This window comes from Triticum aestivum, chromosome 3B, assembly GCF_018294505.1.
Source record: "Triticum aestivum cultivar Chinese Spring chromosome 3B, IWGSC CS RefSeq v2.1, whole genome shotgun sequence".
Classification (NCBI taxonomy): domain Eukaryota; kingdom Viridiplantae; phylum Streptophyta; class Magnoliopsida; order Poales; family Poaceae; genus Triticum; species Triticum aestivum.
Window position 1 is genome coordinate 382,582,649 of NC_057801.1, and position 25,515 is coordinate 382,608,163.

The window sequence follows — 25,515 nt, forward strand, 5'->3', positions numbered from 1 at the left end:
GATGGCCACATCTTCTACATGAGCTAGAAGGTGAACGAAGCGGCCGGACTTTGTCTTTGGCTTGGTGGTGCAGTAGGGGCAGCGCCAAGTTTTAGTCTTGCTCTTGTAGTAGTAACTCATGCCCTTGATCCTGATCTTCTCCTCTTCCTTCTCTTTGAAGGAGGCGAAGTTGCCGCGGTCCACATCCACATCTTCCCCACAGACATACTGCACACATGAATGAATTGCATTAGTACATTATAGATTCATGGGAATACACCATGTCAAATGAACTAAATGAACAATATAAATTTCAAGTGGGCTTTCCTCATACTCTTCGTCGTCACCATACGCTGGATCGTACGGGTCGTCGAAAGTATAGTCTATCTTCCTCCTCTTCCCCCTACCATCATCCTCCTGAATATACAATTACGTCCATCAATAGTAAATACATAAGCCAATTCAAAATTTAGATATGCACAGATGACACATTGTTCATAGGGCTAATATACTATGATCCTATTTGCATTTTCCATTGTCATGCACACACATTGAACAAAAGAGCTAATATAACTACATATTTAAATTTAGATATGCACACTTGATCATAGGGCTAATATACTATGATCCTATTTGCATTTTCCATTGTCATGCGCACACATTGAACAACAGAGCTAATATAACTACATATTGTGGACATATTGTGAACAACAGAGCTAATATAACTTGAAGCAAATAACTTGAGTAGCATTAAAAAACCCAATCTGTGAGCACTAAAAACAAATCTAATAAGCATCATAGCATTAAAAACCCCAATCTGGTCACAACATCTAGCATTTTTGCAACAAATTTATCCAAATCTAAAAACAAATCTGAAAACCCCAATCATTGTAGCACCTAAAATCATAGTTCACAACATCTAGCTAGCATTTTTGCAACCAAATTGTCCAACAAACCCTAGTCCCAAAAAACCCATCCCCCCAACTCATACAAAAAAAACCCGGTCAATCCATCAAACCATCAAACCAACTACTCTAACCATCTGAACTACTGTATGAATCACAATCGAACTAACTCTACAAGCTAAGCAAGTGCAAATGGGTGCCCAGTGCAAATACCGGCTCCTCCACGGCAGGCGGCGCAACAGGGGCATCGGGATGGACTGTGTCGCTCGACGCCGTCACCTTTTGTAGCGATGAGGCGGAGCCCGCCACATCCGCAGCGGTTGCGAGTTTCCTCGCACCGCCGTGGATGCCGCCGACATCCACGGTCACCGCACCCTGACCCTGCAGCACCACCACATCTCCAGCTGTTGCGCCGGCGTCGGCACGAGCGTCGACCATCTGACAGATGGATGCAATGAAGGTGAGGAAGAGGATGCAATGGGGGAGAGCAAGACAGTGCGGTGGAGGCACTAGAGGAGAGCGAGACGACGATGGCGTGCAGAGGAAGACGATGCGGCAGCGAGTGGATTTGGGGGAAAATGGTAGGGGCGATGGAGGTGGTTGCCCTCTTTATATGATAGGACATTTTGGGCATGTCCATGGACATGTGCTACCCCATGACCGCGGTTTTGCATGCGCCCACGTATACGCGGCCCCGCTCTTTAGCTAAGGGTCAAAGGCATTGACCCGACGGCAACGTCCATTATAACCAGTTATGAGGGTTTCGGGCAAGGAAGTGGGGAAAAGTGAGCAAAAGTTAATAGAGTGGGGATGAATGAATAGAGCTAAGGAACCAGGGGCACAAAAATAAAAATCCATTTTCTTAAATATTCCAAAACGGAGAAAAAATGCCATTAGAACTATTTTGGGGTCGGTTTACTTACCGTACCACATACCTATTCCTTTTCGGAGTTTGAAACGTTCTGGAAGGTGTCCCTTATGTATTCCTCCGAGGTTACGGTTTCAATAACATTAGTTTCAACATTTATAGGATTACCTGAGATATAGTGTTTTATTCTTTGACCGTTCACCACCTTCGGATTTGTGCCTTCGTAGTTGTTGATTTTTATGGCACCGGAACGATAGACCTCCTCGATAATGTAAGGCCCTTCCCATTTAGAGAGAAGTTTTCCTGCAAAAAATCTTAAACGAGAGTTGAATAGCAACACATAATCACCTACATTAAACTCACGCTTTTGTATCCTTTTGTCATGCCATCTTTTAACTTTTTCTTTAAACATTTTGGCATTCTCATAGGCTTGAGTTCTCCATTCATCAAGTGAGCTAATGTCAAATAGTCTCTTCTCACCGGCAAGTTTGAAATCATAGTTGAGCTCTTTGATGGCCCAATATGCCTTATGTTCTAGTTCGAGAGGTAAGTGACATGCTTTTCCATAAACCATTTTATACAGAGACATACCCATAGGATTTTTATATGCAGTTCTATAGGCCCATAATGCATCATCAAGTTTCTTGGACCAATTCTTTCTAGATCTATTAACAGTCTTTTGCAAAATTAATTTAAGCTCTCTATTACTCAGTTCTACTTGACCACTAGACCACGGGTGATATGGGGATGCAATTCTATGATTAATATCATACTTAGCAAGCATTTTACGAAAAACACCATGAATAAAGTGTGAACCACCGTCAATCATTAAGTATCTAGGGACTCCAAACCTCGGAAAAATAACTTGTTTAAGCATCTTAATAGAGGTGTTATGATTAGCACTACTAGTTGGAATAGCTTCTACCCACTTAGTAACGTAATCAATAGCAACTAAGATATGTGTATAGCCATTAGAGGAAGGAAACGGTCCCATATAATCAAAGCCCCAAACATCAAATTGTTCAATAACAAGTGAATAGTTCATAGGTATTTCTTGACGTCTGCTAATATTACCAATTCTTTGACATTCATCACAATACAAGACAAACTTACGGGCATCCTCAAGAGAGTGGGCCAATAAAAACCGGATTGCAATACCTTATGTGCAGTTCTATCTCCAGCGTGGTGTCCTCCATAAGCCTAGGAGTGACACTTGCGTAGGATCTATTCATGTTCATGCTCAGGTACACAACGTCTAATAACACCATCTACTCCTTCTTTATAAAGGTGTGGGTCATCCCAAAAATAATGTCTCAAATCATAAAAAACTTTTTTTTGTGGTATGTGAAGCTAGGTGGTATAAATTTAGCAACAATGTAACTAGCATAATCAGCATACCATGGAGCAGTACGAGAAGCATTTATGACAGCTAATTGTTCATCAGGAAAGCTATCATCAATAGGTAGTGGGTCATCAAGAACATTCTCTAACCTAGACAAATTGTCTGCAACGGGGTTCTCAACTCCCTTTCTATCAATAATACGCAAATCAAATTCTTGCAGCAAGAGAACCCATCTAATAAGTCTAGGTTTAGCATCTTTCTTTTCCATAAGATATTTAATAGCAGCATGATCAGTGTGAACAGTTACTTTAGAATCAACAATATAAGGTCGGAACTTATCACAAGAAAATACAACTGCTAAAAATTCTTTTTCAGTAGTAGCATAATTTCTCTTGGCATTGTCTAGAGTTTTACTGGCATATTGGATAACATTTAATTCCTTATCAACTCTTTGTCCTAGAACAACACCTACAACATAATCACTAGCATCACACATAATTTCAAATGGTAAATTCCAATCAGGTGGCTGAACAATAGGTGCAGAAATCAAAGCTTTCTTAAGTATTTCAAATGCTTCTACACAATCATCATCAAAGATAAAAGGAACATCTTTTTATAAGAGGTTAGTCAGAGGCCTAGAAATTTTTGAGAAGTCCTTAATGAACCTCCTATAAAAACCGGCATGACCAAGGAAACTTCTTATACCTTTAATATCCTTAGGACACGGCATCTTTTCAATAGCATCAACTTTAGCTTTATCAATTTCAATACCTCTTTCAGAAAATTTATGCCCCAAGACAATACCTTCATTAACCATAAAGTGTCACTTCTCCCAGTTCAAGACAAGATTATTTTCTTCACATCTCTGCAAAACTCGATCAAGGTTGCTCAAGCAATCATCAAAAGTAGTTCCATATACGGAGAAATCATCCATGAAAACCTCAACAATCTATTCACAAAAATCACAGAATATAGCCATCATGCATCTTTGAAAGGTAGCAGGTGCATTGCATAGACCAAAAGGCATACGTCTATAAGCAAAGGTACCGAAAGGACAAGTAAAAGTGGTCTTTTCTTGGTCCTCTTTTGACGCAAGTATTTGAGAGAAACCAGAATAAACATATAGAAAGCAAAAATGTGTATGTTTGGATAATCTTTCTAGCATTTGATCAATAAAAGGTAAAGGGTAATGATCCTTTTTAGTAGCTTTATTTAGTTTACGGAAATCAATTACCATTCTATAACCTATAACAATTCTTTGTGGGATCAATTCATCTTTATCATTAAGAACAACAGTAATAACTCCCTTCTTAGGGACACAATGGACAGGACTTACCCACTGACTATCAGCAACGGGATAAATTATACCTGCCTCCAAAAGCTTTAATATTTCTTTTCTTACCACTTCTTTCATCTTAGGATTTAACCTTCGTTGGTGGTGATCAACGACCGGTTTAGCGTCTTTCTCCAATTTTATTTTGTGCTGGCATAGAGTAGGAATAATGCTCTTAAGATCATCAAGAGTATATCCAATAGCAGCACGGTGCTTCTTCAATGTTTTCAATAATTTCTTTTCTTCATGCTCTGAAAGGTTAGCACTAATAATAACAGGATATATCTTTTTCTCATCAAGATAAGCATATTTAAGAGTATCAGGTAATGGTTTAAGCTCAAACACGGGATCACCCTTGGGTGGAGGAGGATCCCCTAGGATTTCAACAGGCAAGAGTGCTTCAAAATAGGTCCTTGTTTAAAGAATACTTCATCTATTTCCCTTCTTTCATTCATAAACATATCATTTTCATGGTCGAGCAAATATTGTTCTAAAGATCATTAGGAGGCACAACAATAGAAGAAAGACCAATAATTTCATCTTTACTAGGCAATTCTTTATCATGGGGTTGTCTATGAAATTTAGCAAAGTTAAACTCATGAGACATATTCCCCAAACCAATAGTAACAACATCCGTTTTGCAGTCTATCCTAGCATTAACAGTATTCAAGAAGGGTCTACCAAATATAATGGAACAAAAGTTATCTTGTGGGGAACCAAGAACAAGAAAATCAGTAGGATATTTAATTTTCCCACACAAGACTTCAACATCTCTAACAATCCCAACCGGTGAGATAGTATCTCTATTGGCAAGCTTAATAGTAACATCAATATCTTCTAACTCAGCAGGTGCAATATCATGCATAATTTCTTCGTATAAAGAATAAGGTATTGCAATGACACTAGCACCCATATCACATAAGCCATGATAGCAATGATCTCCAATTTTAACAGCAATAACAGGCATGCCTACAACAGGTCTATGTTTATTTTTAGTATCGGGTCTAGCAATTCTAGCAGCTTCATCACAGAAGTAAATAACATGCACATCAATATTATCAACCAAGAGATCTTTAACCATAGCAATACTAGGTTCAACTTTAATTTGCTCAGAGGGTTTGGGTGTTCTAATATTACTTTTGTTGACCACAGTTGAAGCTTTAGCATGATCCTTTATTCTAACAGGAAAAGGTGGTTTCTAAATATAAGCGGTAGGAACAGTAGGATCAACATTATAAGTGATAGTCTTTTCTTCAATTTTAATAGGTTCAACTATTTTTACTTCAATGGAAGGATTATATTTAAACCACTTCTCCTTAGGGAGATCAACATGAGTAGCAAATGATTCACAGAAAGAAGCTACTATCTCAGAGTCAAGTCCATATTTAGTGCTAAATTCACGGAAAACATCGGTATCCATAAAAGATTTAACACAATCAAACTTAGGTGTTATACCTGACTCCTTACCTTCATCGAGATCCCAATTTTTAGAGTTGCATTTAATTCTTTCCAATAAATCTCATTTGAATTCAATAGTCTTCATCATAAAAGAGCCAGTACAAGAAGTATCGAGCATGGAGCGATTGTTGAGAGAAAGCCGAGCATAAAAATTTTAAATAATAATTTCTCTTGAGAACTCATGATTGGGGCATGAATATAACATTGAATTAAGCCTCCCCCAAACTTGAGCGATGCTTTATCCTTTGCGAGGCCAAAAATTATATATATAATTATGATGACGATGAACAAGATGCGTAGGATAAAACTTCTGATGAAATTCCAATTGCAATCGGTTGTAGTTCCATGATCCCATATCATCACATAGCCTAAACCATGTCAATGCCTTTCCCTTCAAAGATAAAGGGAAGACCTTCTTCTAGATAACATCCTCGGGCACACCTGCAAGCTTAAATAATCCACAAATTTCATCCTCATAGATTAGGTGCAAATCAGAATGTAATGTTCCATCACCTGTGAAAGGATTAGCTAGCAGTTTCTCTATCATACCCGAAGGAATTTCAAAGTAAAAAATTTCAGTAGGTTTAGTCGGTTGAGGAGCAACTCTTTGCTCTACTGGTCGGGGTGAAGATACCCCGAACAAGCCCCTCAAAGGATTACTTTCCATAGTAACAAGTGACAGTAAATTTCAGCACACTATATAAATTTTTCCTTACCAAATTCCACTTACCAAAGGCGCTTCACTCCCCGGCAACGGCGCCAGAAAAGAGTCTTGATGACCCACAAGTGTAGGGGATCCATCGTAGTCCTTTCAACAAGTAAGAATGTCGAACCCAACGAGGAGCAGAAGGAAATGACAAGCGGTTTTCAGTAAGGTATTCTCTGCAAGCACTAAAATTATCAGTAACAGATAGTTTTGTGATAAGGTAATTTATAACGGGTAGCAAGTGATGAAAGTAAATAAGGTGCAGAAAGTAATTAAGGTGCAGCAAGATGGCCCAATCCTTTTTGTAGCAAAGGACAAGCCGGGACAAACTCTTCTATGAAGGAAAACGCTCCCGAGGACACATGGGAATTATTGTCAAGCTAGTTTTCATCACGCTCAGATGATTCGCGTTCGTTACTTTGATAATTTGATATGTGGGTTGACCGGTGCTTGGGTACTACCCTTCCTTGGACAAGCATCCCACTTATGATTAACCCCTATTGCAAGCATCCGAAACTACACAAGAAGTATTAAGGTAAACCTAACCATAGCATGAAACATGTGGATCCAAATCAGCCCCTTACGAAGCAACGCATAAACTAGGTTTTAAGCTTCTGTCACTCTAGCAGCCCATCGTCTACTTATTACTTCCCAATGCCTTCCTCTAGGACCAAATAATGGTGAAGTCTCATGTAGTCGACGTTCGCATAACACCACTAGAGGAGAGACAACATACATCTCATCAAAATATCGAACGAATACCAAATTCACATGACTACCTATAGCAAGACTTCTTCCATGTCCTCAGGAACAAACGTAACTACTCACAAATCATATTCATGTTCATAATCAGACAGGTATTAATATGCATAAAGGATTCGAACATATGATCTTCCACCAAATAAACCAACTAGCATCAACTACAAGGAGTAATCGACACTACCAGCAACCCACAGGTACCAATCTGAGGTTTTGGGACAAAGACTGGATACAAGAGATGAACTAGGGTTTGAGAGGAGATGGTGCTGGTGAAGATGTTGATGGAGATTGATCCCCTCCCGCTGAGAGGATCGATGGTGATGACGATGGTGATGATTTCCCCCTCCCGGAGGGATGTTTCCCCGGCAGAACAGCTCCGTCGAAGCCCTAGATAGGTTCCGCCTAGGTTCCGCCTCGTGGCTGCGGTGTTTCGTCCTGAAAGCTTCCTTCTGATTTTTTCCAGGGTGAAAGAGTTCATATAGTAGAAGATGGGCACCGGAGGCCTGCCAGGGGGGCCAGGGGCATAGGGCACGGCCCCCACCCTCGTGGCCAGGGTGTGGGCCCCCTCTAGTTGATTCTTTCTCCAATATCTTTTATATATTCCAAAATGTGCCTCCATGAAGTTTCAGGACTTTTGGAGTTGTGCAAAATAGGTCTCTAATATTTGCTCCTTTCCCAGCCCAGAATTCCAGCTGCCGGCATTCTCCCTCTTCATGTAAACCTTGTAAAATAAGAGAGAATAGGCATAAGTATTGTGACATAATGTGTAATAACAGCCCATAATGCAATAAATATCAATATAAAAGCATGATGCAAAATGGGCATATCAGTCGGTCGGCCCTAGGGGCGCGCCAAGTGGGGGGAGTCTCTCTACGACTCCAAGTCCTAGCCGGCTCCCCCCCATCCTTCCAACGGAGAGGAGAGAAGGTGAAAGAGGGGAGAGGGATAAGGAAAGGGGGGCGCCGCCACCCCTTGTCCGATTCGGATTGGCTTGGGGGGGCTCCACCTCCCGTGGCCTGCCTCCTCCTCTCCAATATGGCCCATGAGGCCCATAAACTTTCCCGGGGGGTTCCGATAAATCCCAGGTACTCCGATAAATCCCTGAACCTCTTCAGAACCATTCCGGTGTCCGTATATAACCTTCCAATATATCAATCTTTACCTCTCGACCATTTCGAGACTCCTCGTCATGTCCGTGATCTCATCCGGGACTCTGAACAAACTTCAGTCACCAAAACACATAACTCATATACAAATCATCATCGAACATTAAGCGTGAGGACCCTACGGGTTCGAGAACTATGTAGACATGACCAAGACACATCTCCGGTCAATAACCAATAGCGGCACTTGGATGCTCATATTGGTTCCTACATATTCTACGACGATCTTTATCGGTCTAATCGCACTAACAACATATGTTATTCCCTTTGTCATCGGTATGTTACTTGCCCGAGATCCGATCGTCGGTATCATCATACCTAGTTCAATCTTGTTACTCGCAAGTCTCTTTACTCGTTCCGTAATGCATCATCCCATAACTAACTCATTAGTCACATTTCTTACAAGGCTTATAGATATGTGCATTACCGAGAGGGCCCAGAGATACCTCTCCGATACTCAGAGTGACAAATCCTAATCTTGATCTATGCCAACCCAACAAACACCTTGGGAGACACCTGTAGAGCATATTTATAATCACCCGATTACGTTGTGACATTTGATAGCACACAAGGTGTTCCTACGGTATTCGGGAGTTGCATAATCTCATAGTCGGAGGAATATGTATAAGTTATGAAGAAAGCAATAGAAATAAAACTTAACGCTCATTATGCTAGGCTAACGGATGGGTCTTGTCCATCACATCATTCTCTAATGATGTGATCCCGTTAATCAAATGACAACACATGTCTATGGTTAGGAAACTTAACCATCTCTGATTAACGAGCTCGTCAAGAATAGGCATACTAGGGACACTCTGTTTTGTCTATGTATTCACACATGTACTAAGTTTCCGGTTAATACTGTTCTAGAATGAATAATAAAAACTTATCATGATATAAGGAAATATAAATAACAACTTTATTATTGCCTCTAGGGCATATTTCCTTTAGTCTCCCACTTGCACTAGAGTCAATAATCTAGATTACATTGTAATGATGCTAACACCCATGGAGTCTTGGTGCTGATCATGTTTTGCTCGTGGAAGAGGCTTAGTCAACGGTTCTGCAATAGTCAGATTCGTATGTATCTTGCAAATCTCTATATCTCTCTCCATGACTTGATCGTAGATGGAATTGAAGCGTCTCTTGATGTGTTTGGTTCTCTTGTGAAATCTGGATTCCTTCGCCAAGGCAATTACTCCAGTATTGTCACAAAAGATTTTCATTGGACCCGATGCACTAGGTATTACACCTACATCCGATATGAACTCCTTCATCTAGACTCCTTCATTTGCTCCTTCCAAAGTAGCTATGTACTCCGCTTCACACGTAGATCCCACCATGACACTCTGCTTGGAACTGCACCAACTTACAACTCCACCATTCAATATAAATACGTATCCGGTTTGCGACTTAGAGTCATCTGGATCAGTGTCAAAGCTTGCACCGACGTAACCATTTATGACAAGTTCTTTGTCACCTCCATAAATGAGAAACATATCCTTAGTCATTTTCAGGTATTTCAGGATGTTCTTGACTGCTATCAAGTTATCCACCCATGGATTACTTTGGTACCTCCCTGCTAAACTTATAGCAAGGCACACATCAGGTCTGGTACACAGCATTGCATACATGATAGAACCTATGGCTAAGGCATAGGGAATGACTTTCATTTTCTCTCTATCTTCTGCAGTGGTCAGGCATTGAGTCTGACTCAACATCACACCTTGTAACACAGGCAAGAACCCTTTCTTTGACTGATCCATTTTGAACTTCTTCAAAACTTTATCAAGGTATGTGCTTTGTGAAAGTCCAATTAAGCGTCTTGATCTATCTCTACAGATCTTGACGCCCAATTATAAGCAGCTTCACTGAGGTCTTTCATTGAAAAATTCTTATTCAAGTATCCTTTTATGCTATCCAGAAATTCTGTATTATTTCCAATCAACAATATGTCATCCACATATAATATTAGAATGCTACAGAGATCCCACTCACTTTCTTGTAAATACAGGCTTCTCCAGAAGTTTGTATAAAACCATATGCTTTGATCACACTATCAAAGCGTATATTCCAACTCCGAGATGCTTGCACCAGTCCGTAAATGGATCGCTGGAGCTTGCACACTTTGTTATCACCTTTAGGATTGACAGAACTTTCTGGTTGCAGCATATACAACTCTTCTTTAAGAAATCCATTAAGGAATGCAGTTTTGACATCCATTTGCCAAATTTGATAATCATAAAATGCGGCAATTGCTAACATGATCCGGACAGACTTAAGCATCGCTATGGGTGAGAAGGTCTCATCGTAGTCAACTCCTTGAACTTGTCGAAAACCTTTCGCAACAAGTCAAGCTTTGTAGACAGTAATATTACCATCAGCGCCAGTCTTCTTCTTAAAGTTTGGGGCTGTAGTCACATAAGCATCGGAGCCGCAAACTTTAAGAAAAGATAGCTTAGGTTTCTTCCTAAACCACAATTCATATGGTGTCGTCTCAATGGATTTAGATGGTGCCCTATTTAACGTGAATGCAGCCGTCTCTAAAGCATAACCTCAAAATGATAGCGGTAAATCGGTAAGAGACATCATAGATCGCACCATATCTAATAATGTACGGTTACAATGTTCGGACACACCATTATGCTGTGGTGTTCCAGGTGGCATGAGTTGTGAAACTATTCCACATTGTTTCAAATGAAGACCAAACTCATAACTCAAATATTCACCTCCACAATTAGATTGTAGAAACTTTATTTTCTTGTTACGATGATTTTCCACTTCACTCTGAAATTCTTTGAACTTTTCAAATGTTTCAGACTTATGTTTCATTAAGTAGATATACCCATATCTGCTCAAATCATCTGTGAAGGTTAGAAAATAATGATACCCGCCGCGAGCCTCAACACTCATCGGATCGCATATATCAGTATGTATTATTTCCAATAAGTCAGTGGATCGCTCCATTGTTCCGGAGAACGGAGTCTTAGTCATCTTGCCCATGAGGCATGGTTCACAAGCATCAAGTGACTCCAAAAGCCCATCAGCATGGAGTTTCTTCATGCGCTTTACACCAATATGACCTAAACGGCAGTGCCACAAATAAGTTGCACTATCATTATTAATGTTGCATCTTTCGGCTTCAATATTATGAATGTGTGCATCACTACGATCAAGATTCAACAAAAATAGACCACTCATCAAGGGTGCATGACCATAAAAGATATTACTGATATAAGCAGAACAACCATTATTCTCTTATTTAAATGAATAACCGTCTCGCATCAAACAAGATCCAGATATAATGTTCATGCTCAACGCTGGCACCAAATAACAATTATTCAGGTCTAAAACTAATCCCGAAGGTAGATGTAGAGGTAGCGTGCCGACGGCGATCACATCAACCTTGGAACCATTTCCGACGCGCATCGTCACCTCATCCTTAGCCAATCTTCATTTAATCCGTAGCCCCTGTTTCGAGTTGCAAATATGAGCAACAGAACCAGTATCAAGTACCTAGGCGCTACTACGAGCATTAGTAAGGTACACATAAATAACATGTATATCAAATATACCTTTTACTTTGCCATCCTTCTTATCCGCCAAATACTTGGGGCAGTTCCGCTTCCAGTTACCAGTCCCATTGGAGTAGAAGCACTCAGTTTTAGGCTTAGGTCCACACTTGGGCTTCTTCCCGGGAGCAACAACTTGCTCGCTATTCTTCTTGAAGTTCCCCTTCTTCCCTTTGCCCTTTTTATTGAAACTAGTGGTCTTGTTAACCATCAACACTTGATGCTCCTTCTTGATTTCTACCTCTGCAGACTTTAGCATTACTAAGAGCTCGAGAATTGTCTTTTCCATCCCTTGCATATTATAGTTCATCACGAAGCCTTTATAGCTTGGTGGAAGTGATTGAAGAACTCTGTCAGTGACACTATCATCAGGAAGATTAATTCCCAGCTGAGTCAAGTGGTTATGGTACCCAAACATTCTGATTATGTGTTCACTGACAGAAATATTCTCCTCCATCTTGCAGCTATAGAACTTGTTGGAGATTTCATATCTCTCTACTCGGGCATTTACTTGAAATATTAACTTCGACTCCTCGAACATCTCATATGCTCCATGACATTCAAAACGTCTTTGAAGTCCTGATTCTAAGCTAGGGCTAGACCAAAAGCTCGTAGCTCGCGAGCTTAATGAGCACTCGATAGTTCGACTCGTTAAGCTCGTAGCTCGCTTCTTAATGAACAGAGGCAATCATTAATTTTAGCTTGTTAAGCTTAATGAGCTTAACGAGCGAGCTAACGAGTTTCACGAATAGCTCGTAAAGCTTGCTAGTAACAACACAACATATATTTTCATATTACATGACAAACTTTTTGTAGCACCTCAGCCCATCTATTTAATCTAATCGACATATGAGGCAACACACTACTTCACTTCTTTTTGTAGTCACAATATTTTATCTTGAAAACCATACCTACACGTTCATCATGTATATTGTAACACATTATAATCTGTTAACGAGCGCTTGCGAGCGTTCACGAGCTTAACGAGCTTTAAACGAGCCGAGCCGAGCAGGGTTTTCTGCCCGTTAATCCTAACGAGCTTAATGAGTCGAGCCTTAACAAGCACGAGCTTAACGAGTATGAGCTTAACGAGCCGAGCTGCTCGTTAGTCCAGCCCTATTCTAAGCCGTAAAGCATGGCACACTAAACTATCGAGTAGTCATCAGCTTTAGTCTGCCAGATGTTTATAACGTCTAGAGTTGCTCCTGCAGCGGGCCTTGCACCTAGAGGTGCTTCCAGGACGTAATTCTTTTGTGCAGAAATGAGGATAATCCTCAAGTTATGGACCCAGTCCGTATAGTTGCTACCATCATCTTTCAACTTAGCATTCTCTAGCAACGCATTAAAATTCAAGGGAACGGTAGCACGGGCCATTGATCTACAACAACATAGATATGCAAAAACTATCAGGACTAAGTTCATGATAAATTAAAGTTCAATTAATCATATAACTTAAGAACTCCCACTTAGATAGACATCCCTCTAGTCATCTAAATGATCATGTGATCCATATAAACTAAACCATGTCCGATCATCACGTGAGATGGAGTAGTTTTCAATGGTGAACATCACTATGTTGATCATATCTACTATATGATTCACATTCACCCTTTCGGTCTTGGTGTTCCCAGGCCACATCTGCATATGCTAGGCTCGTCAAGTTTAACCCGAGTATTCTGCACGTGCAAAACTGGCTTGCACCCATTGTATGTGAATGTGGAGCTTATCACACCCGATTATCACGTGGTGTCTCGGCACGACGAACTGTAGCAACGGTGCATACTCAGGGAGAACACTTGTACGTTCAAATTTAGTGAGGGATCATCTTATAATGCTATCGCCATACTAAGCAAAATAAGATGCATAAAGGATAAACATCACATGCAATCAAAATGTGACATGATATGGCCATCATCATCTTGTGCTTTTGATCTCCATCTCCAAAGCACCATCATGATCTCCAACGTCACCAGCTTGACACCTTGATCTCCATCATAGCATCGTTGTCGTCTTGCAAACTATTGCTTCCACGACTATCACTACCGCTTAGTGATAAAGTAAAGCAATTACATGGCGATTGCATTTCATACAATAAAGTGACAACCATAAGGCTCCTGCCAGTTGCCGATAACTTCTACAAAACATAATCATCTAATACAATAACTTATATCACATAATGTCTTGACCATATCACATCACAACATGCCCTGCAAAAACAAGTTAGACGTACTCTACATTGTTGTTGCAAGTTTTACGTGGCTGCTACGGGCTTCTAGCAAGAACTGTTCTTACCTACGCATCAAAACCACAATAATTTTTCATCAAGTGTGTTGTTTTAACCTTCAACAAGGACCGGCCATAGTCAAATTCGATTCAACTAAAGTTGGAGAAACAGACACCCGCCAGCCATATGTGTGCATAAGCACGTCGGTAGAACTGGTCTCATAAACGTGGTCATGTAATGTTGGTCCAGGCCGCTTCATCAGACAATACCGCCGAATCAAAATAAGATGTTTGTAATAAGCAGTATGACTATTATCACCCACAACTCTTTGTGTTCTACTCGTGCATATCATCTACGCATAGACCTGGCTCGGATGCCACTGTTGGGGAAGGTAGCATGCAATTTCAAAAAAAATCCTACACTCATGCAAGGTCTATCTAGGAGAAGCATAGCAACGAGAGGGGGCGAGTGTGTCCACGTACCCTCGTAGACCGAAAGCGAAATCGTTAGGTTAACGCGGTTGATGTAGTCAAACGTCTTCACGATCCAACCGATCGTAGTACCGACCGTACGGTACCTCCGTGTTCAGCACACGTTCAGCTCGATGACGTCCCTCGAACTCTTGATCCAGCAGAGAGTTGAGGGAGAGTTCTGTCAGAAAGACGGCGTGGTGACGGTGATGGTGATGTGATCCGCGCAGGGCTTTGCCTAAGCACTATGACGCTATGGCCGGAGGAGTAAACTGCGAAGGGGGGCACCACACACAACTAATAGAACAATTGATGTGCCTTTGGGGTGCCCCCCGCCCCCGTATATAAAGGAGGGGAGGGGAGGCCGGCCGGCCCTAGGGGCGCGCCAAGTGGGGGGAGTCCCACTTGGACCCCTAGTCCTAGTCGTCTCCCTCTTCCTTCCAACAAAAAGGGGGAAAGGGGAAAGAGGGGAAGAGGGAGAAGGAAAGGGGGGCCATGCCCCCACCCCTTGTCCAATTCGGATTGGCCTGGGGGGCGCCACCTCCCGTGGCCTGCCACCTCCTCTCCACTATGGCCCATGAGGCCCACTAACTTTCTCGGGGGGGTCGGATAACCCCTCGGTACTCCGGTAAAATACCCGAACCACTCGAAACCATTCCGGTGTCCGAATACTACCTTCCAATATATGAATCTTTATCTCTCGACCATTTCGAGACTCCTCGTCATGTCTGTGATCTCATCCGGGACTCCGAACAAACTTCGGTCACCAAAACACATAACTCATAATACAAATCATCATCGAACGTTAAGCATGCGGACCCTACGGGTTCGGGAACTATGTAGACATGACCGAGACACATCTCCGGTCCATAACCAATAGCGGAACCTGGATGCTCATATTGGTTCCTACATATTCTACGACAATCTTTATCGGTCAAACCGCAATAACATCATATGTTATTCCCTTTGTCATCTGTATGTTACTTTCCCGAGATTGGATCGTCGGTATCATCATACCTAGTTTAATCTCGTTACCGGCAAGTCTCTTTACTAGTTCTGTAATGCATCATCCCTTAACTAACTCATTAGTCACATTGCTTGCAACGCTTATAGTGATGTGCATTACCGAGAGGGCCCAGAGATACCTCTCTGATGCTTGGAGTGACAAGTCCTAATCTTGATCTATGCCAACCCAACAAACACCTTTGGAGACACCTGTAGAGCATCTTTATAATCACCCAGTTACGTTGTGACGTTTTATAGCACACAATGTGTTCCTACGGTATTCGGGAGTTGCATAATCTCATAGTCAGAGGAGTATTTATAAGTCATGAAGAAAGCAATAGCAATAAAACTTAACGATCATTATGCTAGGCTAATAGATGGGTCTTGTCTAGCACATCATTCTCTAATGATGTGATCTCGTTCATCAAATGACAACACATGTCTATGGTTAGGAAACTTAACAATCTTTGATTAACGAGCTAGTCAAGTAGAGGCATACTAGGGACACTTTGTATTGTCTATGTATTCACACATGTACTAAGTTTCCGGTTAATACAATTCTAGCATGAATAATAAACATTTACCATGATATAAGGAAATATAAATAACAACTTTATAATTGCCTCTAGGGCATATTTCCTTTAGTGTGCCCCCCCCCCCCGGGCTTGTAGGTCCGTCACGACACATCAAACCCTAATTCTACCTCTATAAATACTCAAACATTCCCCTGACATCAAAAAGACACCCGAAATACTTTTTCCACTGCCGCAAGTCCTAGAACCACGAGATCCCATCTGGAGGCCTTCTTCGGTACTCTGCCGGAGAGGGAATCGATCGGAGAGGGGCTCTACATCAACCTTGTTGCCCTTTCGATGATGCGTGAGTTGTTTACCACAGACCAACGGGTCCATAGTTAGTATCTAGATGACTTCTTCTCTCAATTTGATCTTCAATACAATGTTCTCCTCAGTGTTCTTCGAGTTCTATTTGATGTAATGACTTTATGCGGTGTGTTTGCTGGGATCCGATGAATTGTGAGTTTATGATCAGATCTTTCCATGAATATTGTTTGAGTTTTCTCTAGAATCTTTTATGCATAATTACTATAGCCTCATATTTCTTCTCCTATTTATTGGTTTGGTTTGGCCAACTAGATTGATTTATCTTGTCATGAGAACAGGTGCAAACTTAAGAACATGTGACTAGAAAGACAAACTAAGATTAGGACATGCAGCTTGAATCAGGGGTAGTACTTCATCTGTTCATAAATATATATAAGATGTCTTGCTTTGGAACAGGGAAGTGTTTTACATAACCAACGGTCGCCCCTCGAGCATGTGTTCCGGTGTCACCGTGAAGGTGCCGTGCTTTGGTGGGTTCGAGCAACTCCAACATGTCGACCCATTTTGTCTACGTGCGTTCGTTTGGGTTGGCACGGACAGAATATTCGGTCCAACGCACCGACCCAAATGGGCGCGAGTCCGCTTTTCGTCCGCCTGCCGGCCCAATTTTGAGCCTAATTTGCGTCGACGCGGATATGAAGCGGATGCGCGTGGCGCAAGCCTACTCATCCCACCGGCCCGCTAGTCGCTGGCACATTGGCCATCCTCTTCCATCCATATCGACAGCAAGCCCTCGCCCACCCCCGCCCCGCCGTCGCCCATTTCTGGTGCCTCTGCCAGCAGCCCGTGCTGACTCACCTCCTCCCCAATGCCGCCACCTGCCACGTCGCCTCCACCACCGCCTCTCCGCTGGGCCACTGTAGCTTCCCGCCCCCTCTCCGACGTTGTCGCGAGCAGGAAGCCGCCTCCCGCCCTGTCCAGCTCCATCGTCTGATACTGCCCGCTGTCCTGACGTCGTCGCGCTCGTCGGACGCTGCTAGTCCAGCCACCTGGTCCAGGGGAGGCGCGTCGCCTCTTCGCCAGCTAGCTTCTTCATTGACGCCCGCAAGTTGTTCGACAGTTTGCCTCAAGGTACAAAATGGACTCCGCCGACGAGTTATTTTTCCACAATTTCCTGTGCGACTCCGGCGATTCCTCATTCGATGATGAGGAGGAGATGTTGGTTGCCGTGCTGGTCCATGACCACCTTAATAGGCAGCGGCCGTTGTTCCGGGGCTCGATCCCGGGTCACATTCTGGCGTTGAATCGCAACCGAGAGAGCGGCCATTTCCTTCTTTGGAAGGACCACGTTGATACAACCAACCCGCTGTTCAAACATCAGAAATTCCGATGTTTCAATATGGCTAGGCATCTTTTCAACCGTATTAGAGAGGGGGTGGTCGGATACGATAATTATTTCGAGTGCAAAGAGGATGCCCTTGGAAAGATTGGCTTCTCATCTTATCAGAAATGCATTGCAGCCATCCGGATGCTTGCATACGGAGTGTCCGGAGATCTCATTGAGGAGTACGTCTGTATGAGCGAGCCTACATGCCTAGAGTCCATGTACAGGTTCTGCAAAGTTGTGATTGTTGTGTTTGGCTCTGAGTACTTGAGAGAGCCGACTTCTCAAGATACAACTCGCCTGTTGGCGATGAATGCCAGCAGGGGCTTCCTAGGGATGCTTGGTGGCATAGACTGCATGTACTGGGAGTGAAAGAACTGCCCTTCTGCTTGGCAAGGGCAGTGTAAGAGCCATGTCAAGGCTTGCACTTTCATACTTGAGGCCGTGGCCTCACAAGATCTCTGGATCTGGCACTCTTTTTTCGACATGGCCGGATCGCACAATGATATCAACGTGCTTCAATGCTCGCCGGTGTTTGCAAGGCTTGTCGAAGGAAACAACCCACCGGTGAATGTTAACATTAACGGCTACAACTACGACAAAGGATACTACCTAGGTGATGGTATCTATCCTCAGTGGACCACTACTGTGAAGACAATCCCCAACCCTGTCAGAGAGAAGAGGAAATGATTTGCTCAAAAGCAAGAGAGTGCTAGGAAGGATGTCGAGCGTGACTTTGGTGTTCTGCAATTTCGATGGGCCATCGTTCGGTATCCTGCTAGAACGTGGAGCACCAAGAAGTTGTGGGAGGTGATGACTACTTGTGATCATGCACAATATGATCGTAGAGGATGAGCGTCCAGAACGTATTTACGATCAAGGGTTTCAGTTTCATGGTGAGAATGTTGTGCCTGAGCATGGAGGAGCAGCAACGTTTGCACAGTTCATCCAATTTCATCATGAAATGCGTGATTGGAAAACTCACATACAGCTGCAAAATGATTTCGTTGAGCATATGTGGGCTCATGTTGGCAACCAATAGATGTATCTTTTTTTAAATGTATTTGAGACAATTTAATTTTTATTCGGCTTGTAAAACTATGCTAAATTTATTTGGTTATGAAACTATGTTATTTTTGTTTGCTTGTGAAACTATGCATGTATGTATATTTGTTCGAAAACGGCGGCAAGCCGGCCACGCGGGCAAATATGGGTTGACGCATTAGGTACACTGTGGATCCAAATTATAAACAAGGCGGACGTCGAGCGGGTGACCGACCCAAACAAATAAAAAGCGGATAAAATCGCCGTCCATTTGGTCGGTGCATTGGAGTTGCTCTTAGATTGCATGCGGGGGAGTGCGGGCACGCCGGTGCTTGCCTTCGAGCGCTGGGTGGTCTGGTGATGAGTTGTTTCGTCTAACTCTGTCTGTGATGCCCCTCTGTTGTAACACTCCTGGCTTTGTGGCTTTTTTATGAAATTCAGGCGGGGAACCTCTCCCCTTTGAAAATTCAAAAAAAATCCGAATATAAGATGTTTTAGATATTTATGGATGGAGGGAGTATTAAATATCGTGCTATTGTTTTCAGACTTGAGCGGCAGGTAAAAGTAAGGAAATGTGGAAAGTGCTTGTTCTCAGAGACAGAGTAATCAATTGAATACATGTACTTTTCAAACGAGCAAGCCAGAAACAAATATCTCCGGGACCGTGAACCGAAAAGACTACTAATAATTTTTTTAAAAATTTTAAATTTTTTTTTTTAGAATCGACTACTAACAAATTATGTACGCAAATCATCCAGCGCACCGACCGACCAGCCCATGAAAACAGCTAGCCTGTGAAGCAGGGAGCCAGGGAGTGGTCCATCGTTAAGCAGGATGTTTGCCCAGCTCACTCATTTAATCCGAAAGGTCGGTGGTTTAATGGCTCGCTCTGATTAGCCTTAGCTAGAAGCATTAGGATGTACTATACTTGGACATCCTTACCATACAGAATTAGACAGCAAGCCTTTCCCAAAAAAAAAACAGCAAGCCAAACAGTAAGACGCGTCAGCTCCTTTTCTTCCATTTTTCTTTCTCCACCTGTATATATATGGCCCTTTTCTTCGCCCACGGTTCAGTAATCAAACAACACTTCGCCTCGCCCTCCACCACGCTTCATCGGTTGTGGTTCAAAGGCAAAAGTTGTGTGAGATCATGGGCGCCTTGGATCACCTCTCTGATTTGTGCAGCATGACGGAGACAAAGGAAGCCCTCAAGCTCAGGAAGAACGCCCACTGCAGGTGAGGTTTGTGGAATTCAGAGACATGTGCCTTTGCATATTTTCATCGGCTTATTTCTTGGAGTCGGTTTCAGCTGGAGTATTATCTTGTGAAGAGATTTATAGGTTTTCCGCTGTTTTGTTGAGCTGCTATGTACGTGATTTATGAACTGGAGCTTTTTATGTACAGACGGTGAACATCAAGGTGAAGATGGACTGCGAGGGCTGCGAGAGGAGGGTCAAGAACGCCGTCAAATCGATTCGGGGTACTCATACCTACGTCAAATAATACTATCTACTCCGGGAGATAAAAATTTGGTGTAAAATTGATTGAGCGAACGTTGAACGATCTCATCTCTGTGGGTCGGTGGCACAGGTGTGACAAGCGTGGCCGTAAACCCCAAGATGAGCAAGGTGACGGTGACAGGGCACGTGGAGCCGCGCAAGGTGCTGGAGCGGGTGAAGAGCACGGGGAAGGCGGCGGAGATGTGGCCGTACGTGCCCTACACGCTCGCCACCTACCCTACGTCGGCGGCGCCTACGACAAGAAGGCACCGGCGGGCTTCGTCCGCAGCGCACCGCAGGCCATGGCCGACCCCGCGGCGCCTGAGATCCACTACATGAACATGTTCAACGACGAGGACGTCAACGCCTGCACCGTCATGTGATCTGATCATCGTAATCGCCAGCTCCTTCCACTCTAGCCGACGACCAGACGACCAGCGGAAAGACATGCTTGATATGTCTTCATGCATCACCAAGACTGTATTTGTATATATATGTTTTCTCGCTTGGGAAAAGGGGATACCAAGAATACGAGCTTGCGTGCGAACAGCTATAATATACTACAAAGAAATAGCTAAAGTTTAATAAGCGTACATAACTACTACCTCCGTTCGGATTTATTGGTCCCCATTGTATTTCTTATCAAATTTTAACCATAAATTAAACTAACAAAATGTTCACGCATGTCACCAAACATTATATTTTTAAAAACTATGTTCAAATACGATTTTTTCTTGACATGCATTAACATTTTGTTAACAGCTATAACATACTACAAAAAAAGAGCTAAAGTTTAATAAGGGTACATAACTACTACCTCCCTCCGGGTTTATTGGTCCCCATTGTATTTCCTGTCAAATTTTAATCATAGATTAAACTAACAAAATATTCACGCATGTCACCAAACATTATATTTTTGAAAACTATGTTCAAATACGAATTCAATGAGATAATTTTTCTTGACATGCATTAACATTTTGTTAGTTAAATCTTTAGTCAAAATTCACAAACTACAAAGGGGATCTATAAACCAGGACGAAGGTAGTAAGTGTGAAGCAGTGACTCCCTCCTGTCCTCCCTACCTCCCCCGTGCGGCGGCGGCGCCCCGCACCGAGGAGCCCCCGCCCTCCTCCTACAGCCTCGCCCCTCCTCCGCTCCCCTCCGCCGTCGTCGCCCGGGGCGTCACAGGGCAAAGCCCTTGTGGCGTGGTGGCGGCGGCGGCTTCTCCTCGGATCTCGATCTGGTTGGGAGGCGGCGCTCCTCTCCGGCCAGATCGGCGGCGACATGGAAGTGGTGCGGCGGCAGTGGGGGAGGACAGCACCAGCAACGGCGGATCTGGCCTTGACTCATGTCGGGCGAATTCGTTGTGCTACCGATCTCAATCGCCGTCGACGGGGCACTGCTCCTGGACTTGATCTGCAACACGAGGATGTCTGGGGCGCCAGCCCTAGGCTTGGTGGTGGTGGCCTTCTTCTTCGTCGGAGTTGGTTGGCCAACCGGCTGTGCTCGCATGGTCATGCAGTGGCCGGCGGCTTGGTCGGTCGACGGCGGCGGAACTTGGCCGGTGGCAGCGGCAAAGTTATGTCTGGATCCTGGGCGGCGGCCCTGGAGGGTGGCGGCCGGTGAAGCTCGGGCTTCTCGCGGCGGCAGGTGCAGTCCATGTCCAAGGCGGATCTGTGACGGCGATCTGCTATGGATTGGTTTGGATCAGAGACGATGACGAGCGTGCGGGATCCTTCTCGGCGGCTCCCGCGGCTTGGCGAGGCGGGGTGGGAGCCCTCCTCCTAGGCTCTAGTGGTGGCACACTCAGGTTGTGGCCAGTGCGCCAGGGATCCCACGGTGGCACTGTTGCTGCAGTTGGTCGCCGGATCTAGGCGGTTGGATCTGGGGCTTTGAAGGCGGTCGAGACGGTGCACAGGTTGTTGGGTGGATTTCTTGGGACGGATCCGGGTGAAAACCTGATCTTCGGTCGATGGCCGGAGCTGGTGATGACGATGCCCTTATCATCGTTTCCTTCATGAAGGCATCATCGAGGTGAAGCTCTGAACTCCACTCAATACCTCCGGGGGAAACCCTAGATCAGCTGATCGGATGCTGGCGGCAATCATGTGTCGTAACCCCCTTGGGGCTCGCATTCTTGGAGGTGCACTCGGCTTCGCGGGACCAGCGGACGGCTTCTTTGGTGGAGCGGTGCGTCATCCATACAGTGATGGCGACGGATCTGGATGGCGTGGCGCAGTGCAGATTCGGAGTTCGATGTGGGAGGATGGACTCGCGCAGGAGGATGACGTTGTCTGGCGTCATGGTGGCGCCGATAGCAGAGAGATCTGGCATGGTAGATGCAACAGTACAGCTCTAAAGATGGACTCGTGGCAGGTGGCTGTGGCGGCCCCATACCCGGCAGGCGTACTGGTTGAGGAGTGCGCCGGACTGGTAGGTGCCCCATACCAGGCAGGCGTCCGGCTTGAGACCTCAGGTCTTAGATGTTTAGATTTGGCTGCGATTTCTGTTTGGTATTAGGCCCAGACTATCAGCGCCCCTTCATCAATTGGATAGGTGTAGCGACAGTTGTTGCTTAGACGGTGGCTTCAGTCTTACTGTTGTATGAATTTGTAAGGTCTTGTGAGAATAATTAATAAAGTGGCCGCATGCATCGCCTAGATGCAGAGGCCGGGGGTCATCCTTCTTTTTAAAAAAACTAAGTGGGAAGCACACCGTTTTTCAATTGTGAGATTGATGCAACCACCCATTTTCATACTCCTTTCTATACAATTGCATATCAGCAACTTCAATAGCTTCAATCTAATGGAGACCCTCACAAGTGGACCTACCCACGGAAGACAACCAGCTCTTATGTTTGATCTTTAGCCCTGATGTTTCGTGGAACTGGTCTTTGTTGATAAACTTGTAATTGCTTACTTTTTTTATGAAATGAAATTACCTTAGAACCATTGTTCTACAGTTTCGGTTTAAAAATGACAACCAACTCTGTTGATTCTTCAACATCAATCTAATAGACGCCCTAACAAGTGGACCTACCATGGAATACAACCAGCTATTCATCCGAATAGATGTATAACATAATGTAACAGGGTGCTACAGCTCACTTCATTTTCAATAGCATGTGGAGAAGTGTTAAAATTCTCAAGCATAAAATCTTCTTTTGGTTGTTGCTGCATGACAGAGTGAACTCAAGAGATTTGCTGCAAAGAAAAAACTTCCATTTGCCATCACACTATTGTGAATTCTCCAACCTGCACACTCAGGAAACCTCCTTGGGACTGCCCCTTTGTCCTCGCCTGCTGGGACACTATTTGCTTCTCCAGAAACAATGGCATCTCTTTGCTTAATAATATCATTCTAAAGGCATCTCCAATGGCAACCCGCAAATTTTCTTCCGCATCCATCCACGGACAGGGGACCAGCGGACACGGATGCGGGAGGCCGACATCCAACTTTGTCTGCATACATTTCAACCAACATTTAAACAAATAGGACAAAATTCATGCAAACCGACCGATATTCATCAAAGTTTGAATAGAAAACAGCATAAATCATCCATACATAGCATGCAAAATTAAGTCTAGCACAACTCAAATTCGACTAGATTCTGGATGCCGAACAAGTTTTTCATCAACGGGTCTTCCGCACATACTCCCCCTTCAGCTTCATCCAATAGTGTGTGCACGTAAATGGTCGTCCCTCTGTCCTATGGTAGACCATGGCAGCGCGTGCGGGCTACATGTAACGTGTAGACCAACATTGAGTGAATGAATCAATCAACAAGTTGAGCAAGATGAAGCAAAACTTATGATCTCGTCCTCTGCCACGTGCAATGGCCACCTTGCCTCGAGCTGACAAACCACATCATAAAACTTGGTGACACTGGTCAGGATTATGACCTCATGTTGCATTGTTGAATTATGTACATGTCGTAGGGCGCAATGTGCTTCCGTGCGTCAAAGTTTTCACACAGTTGCTGCCAGAAGGTTGCCCCTCTGCTGCTTACTACAAAATCGCTGATACGGCCAACCACGCATGCACAACAACTCATCCTCCATGGTCGAGTAGCTCACCATCCTTCGTACTATAAAAATGACATAGCATTTGAAAATAAGCTCAATGGCATCTGACCAAACATCTTCCGAGCGTGGTGTCCGCCATGGAGGTCGTTGATAGGGGGGCGAAGAGTACCTGGGTATAAACGGCTCCAGGATGGACAACTCTGTCATAAAGGTGAGCTGGCGCGTCGGTGCTGGTGGCGGACGTCCGTCAATGCCTTTGTGGCGGCCGGAGACGTACAACAGTGGCAGTGGAGGTGGAGGATGCACATGCAAAGCAAGGGGGAGAAGGGGTGGAGTGGAAGCAAATGGGACCGGGAGGGGGGCTGGGTGGGCCGGGGGTGTCGGAGTCCTACGTGTCTGTTGTCCGGACTCCCTTAAACCTCCCCCCACTTTGTCTCCCATATGTGGCTGAAAACACGTCCGGACCGCCCTGCAGACCGATACAAACCCACGTTGGATGACTTCCACGGTCCGGATGACGTTGTCCAAACGAATGTGGCTGGTTTGCGGGTCTGTCTTGGAGATGCCCTGACTATGCACACTCTTGTTGGGGAACATAGCATGGAATTTCAAAAAAATTCCTACAATCACGCAAGATCTATCTACGAGATGCATAGCAACGAGAGGGGGAGAGTGTGTCCACGTACCCTCATAGACCGAAAGCGGAAGCGTTAGGTTAACACTGTTGATGTAGTCGAACGTCTTCACGATCCAACCGATCTAGTACCAAACATACGACACCTCCGAGTTCAGCACACGTTTAGCTCGATGACGTACCTCGAACTCTTGATCCAGCAGAGGGTCGAGGGAGAGTTTCATCAGCACGACGGCACGGTGACGGTGATAGCAATGTGATTCATGCAGGGATTCGCCGAAGCACTATGACGCTATGACCG

At 44.1% G+C, this 25,515-nt stretch overlaps 1 pseudogene; it reads left to right on the forward strand.

The window, feature by feature from the left end:
* The first annotated feature begins 20,114 nt into the window (after window positions 1-20,114).
* Window positions 20,115-21,148, forward strand: LOC123065410 (heavy metal-associated isoprenylated plant protein 20-like; annotated as a pseudogene).
* Window positions 21,149-25,515: the final 4,367 nt, after the last annotated feature.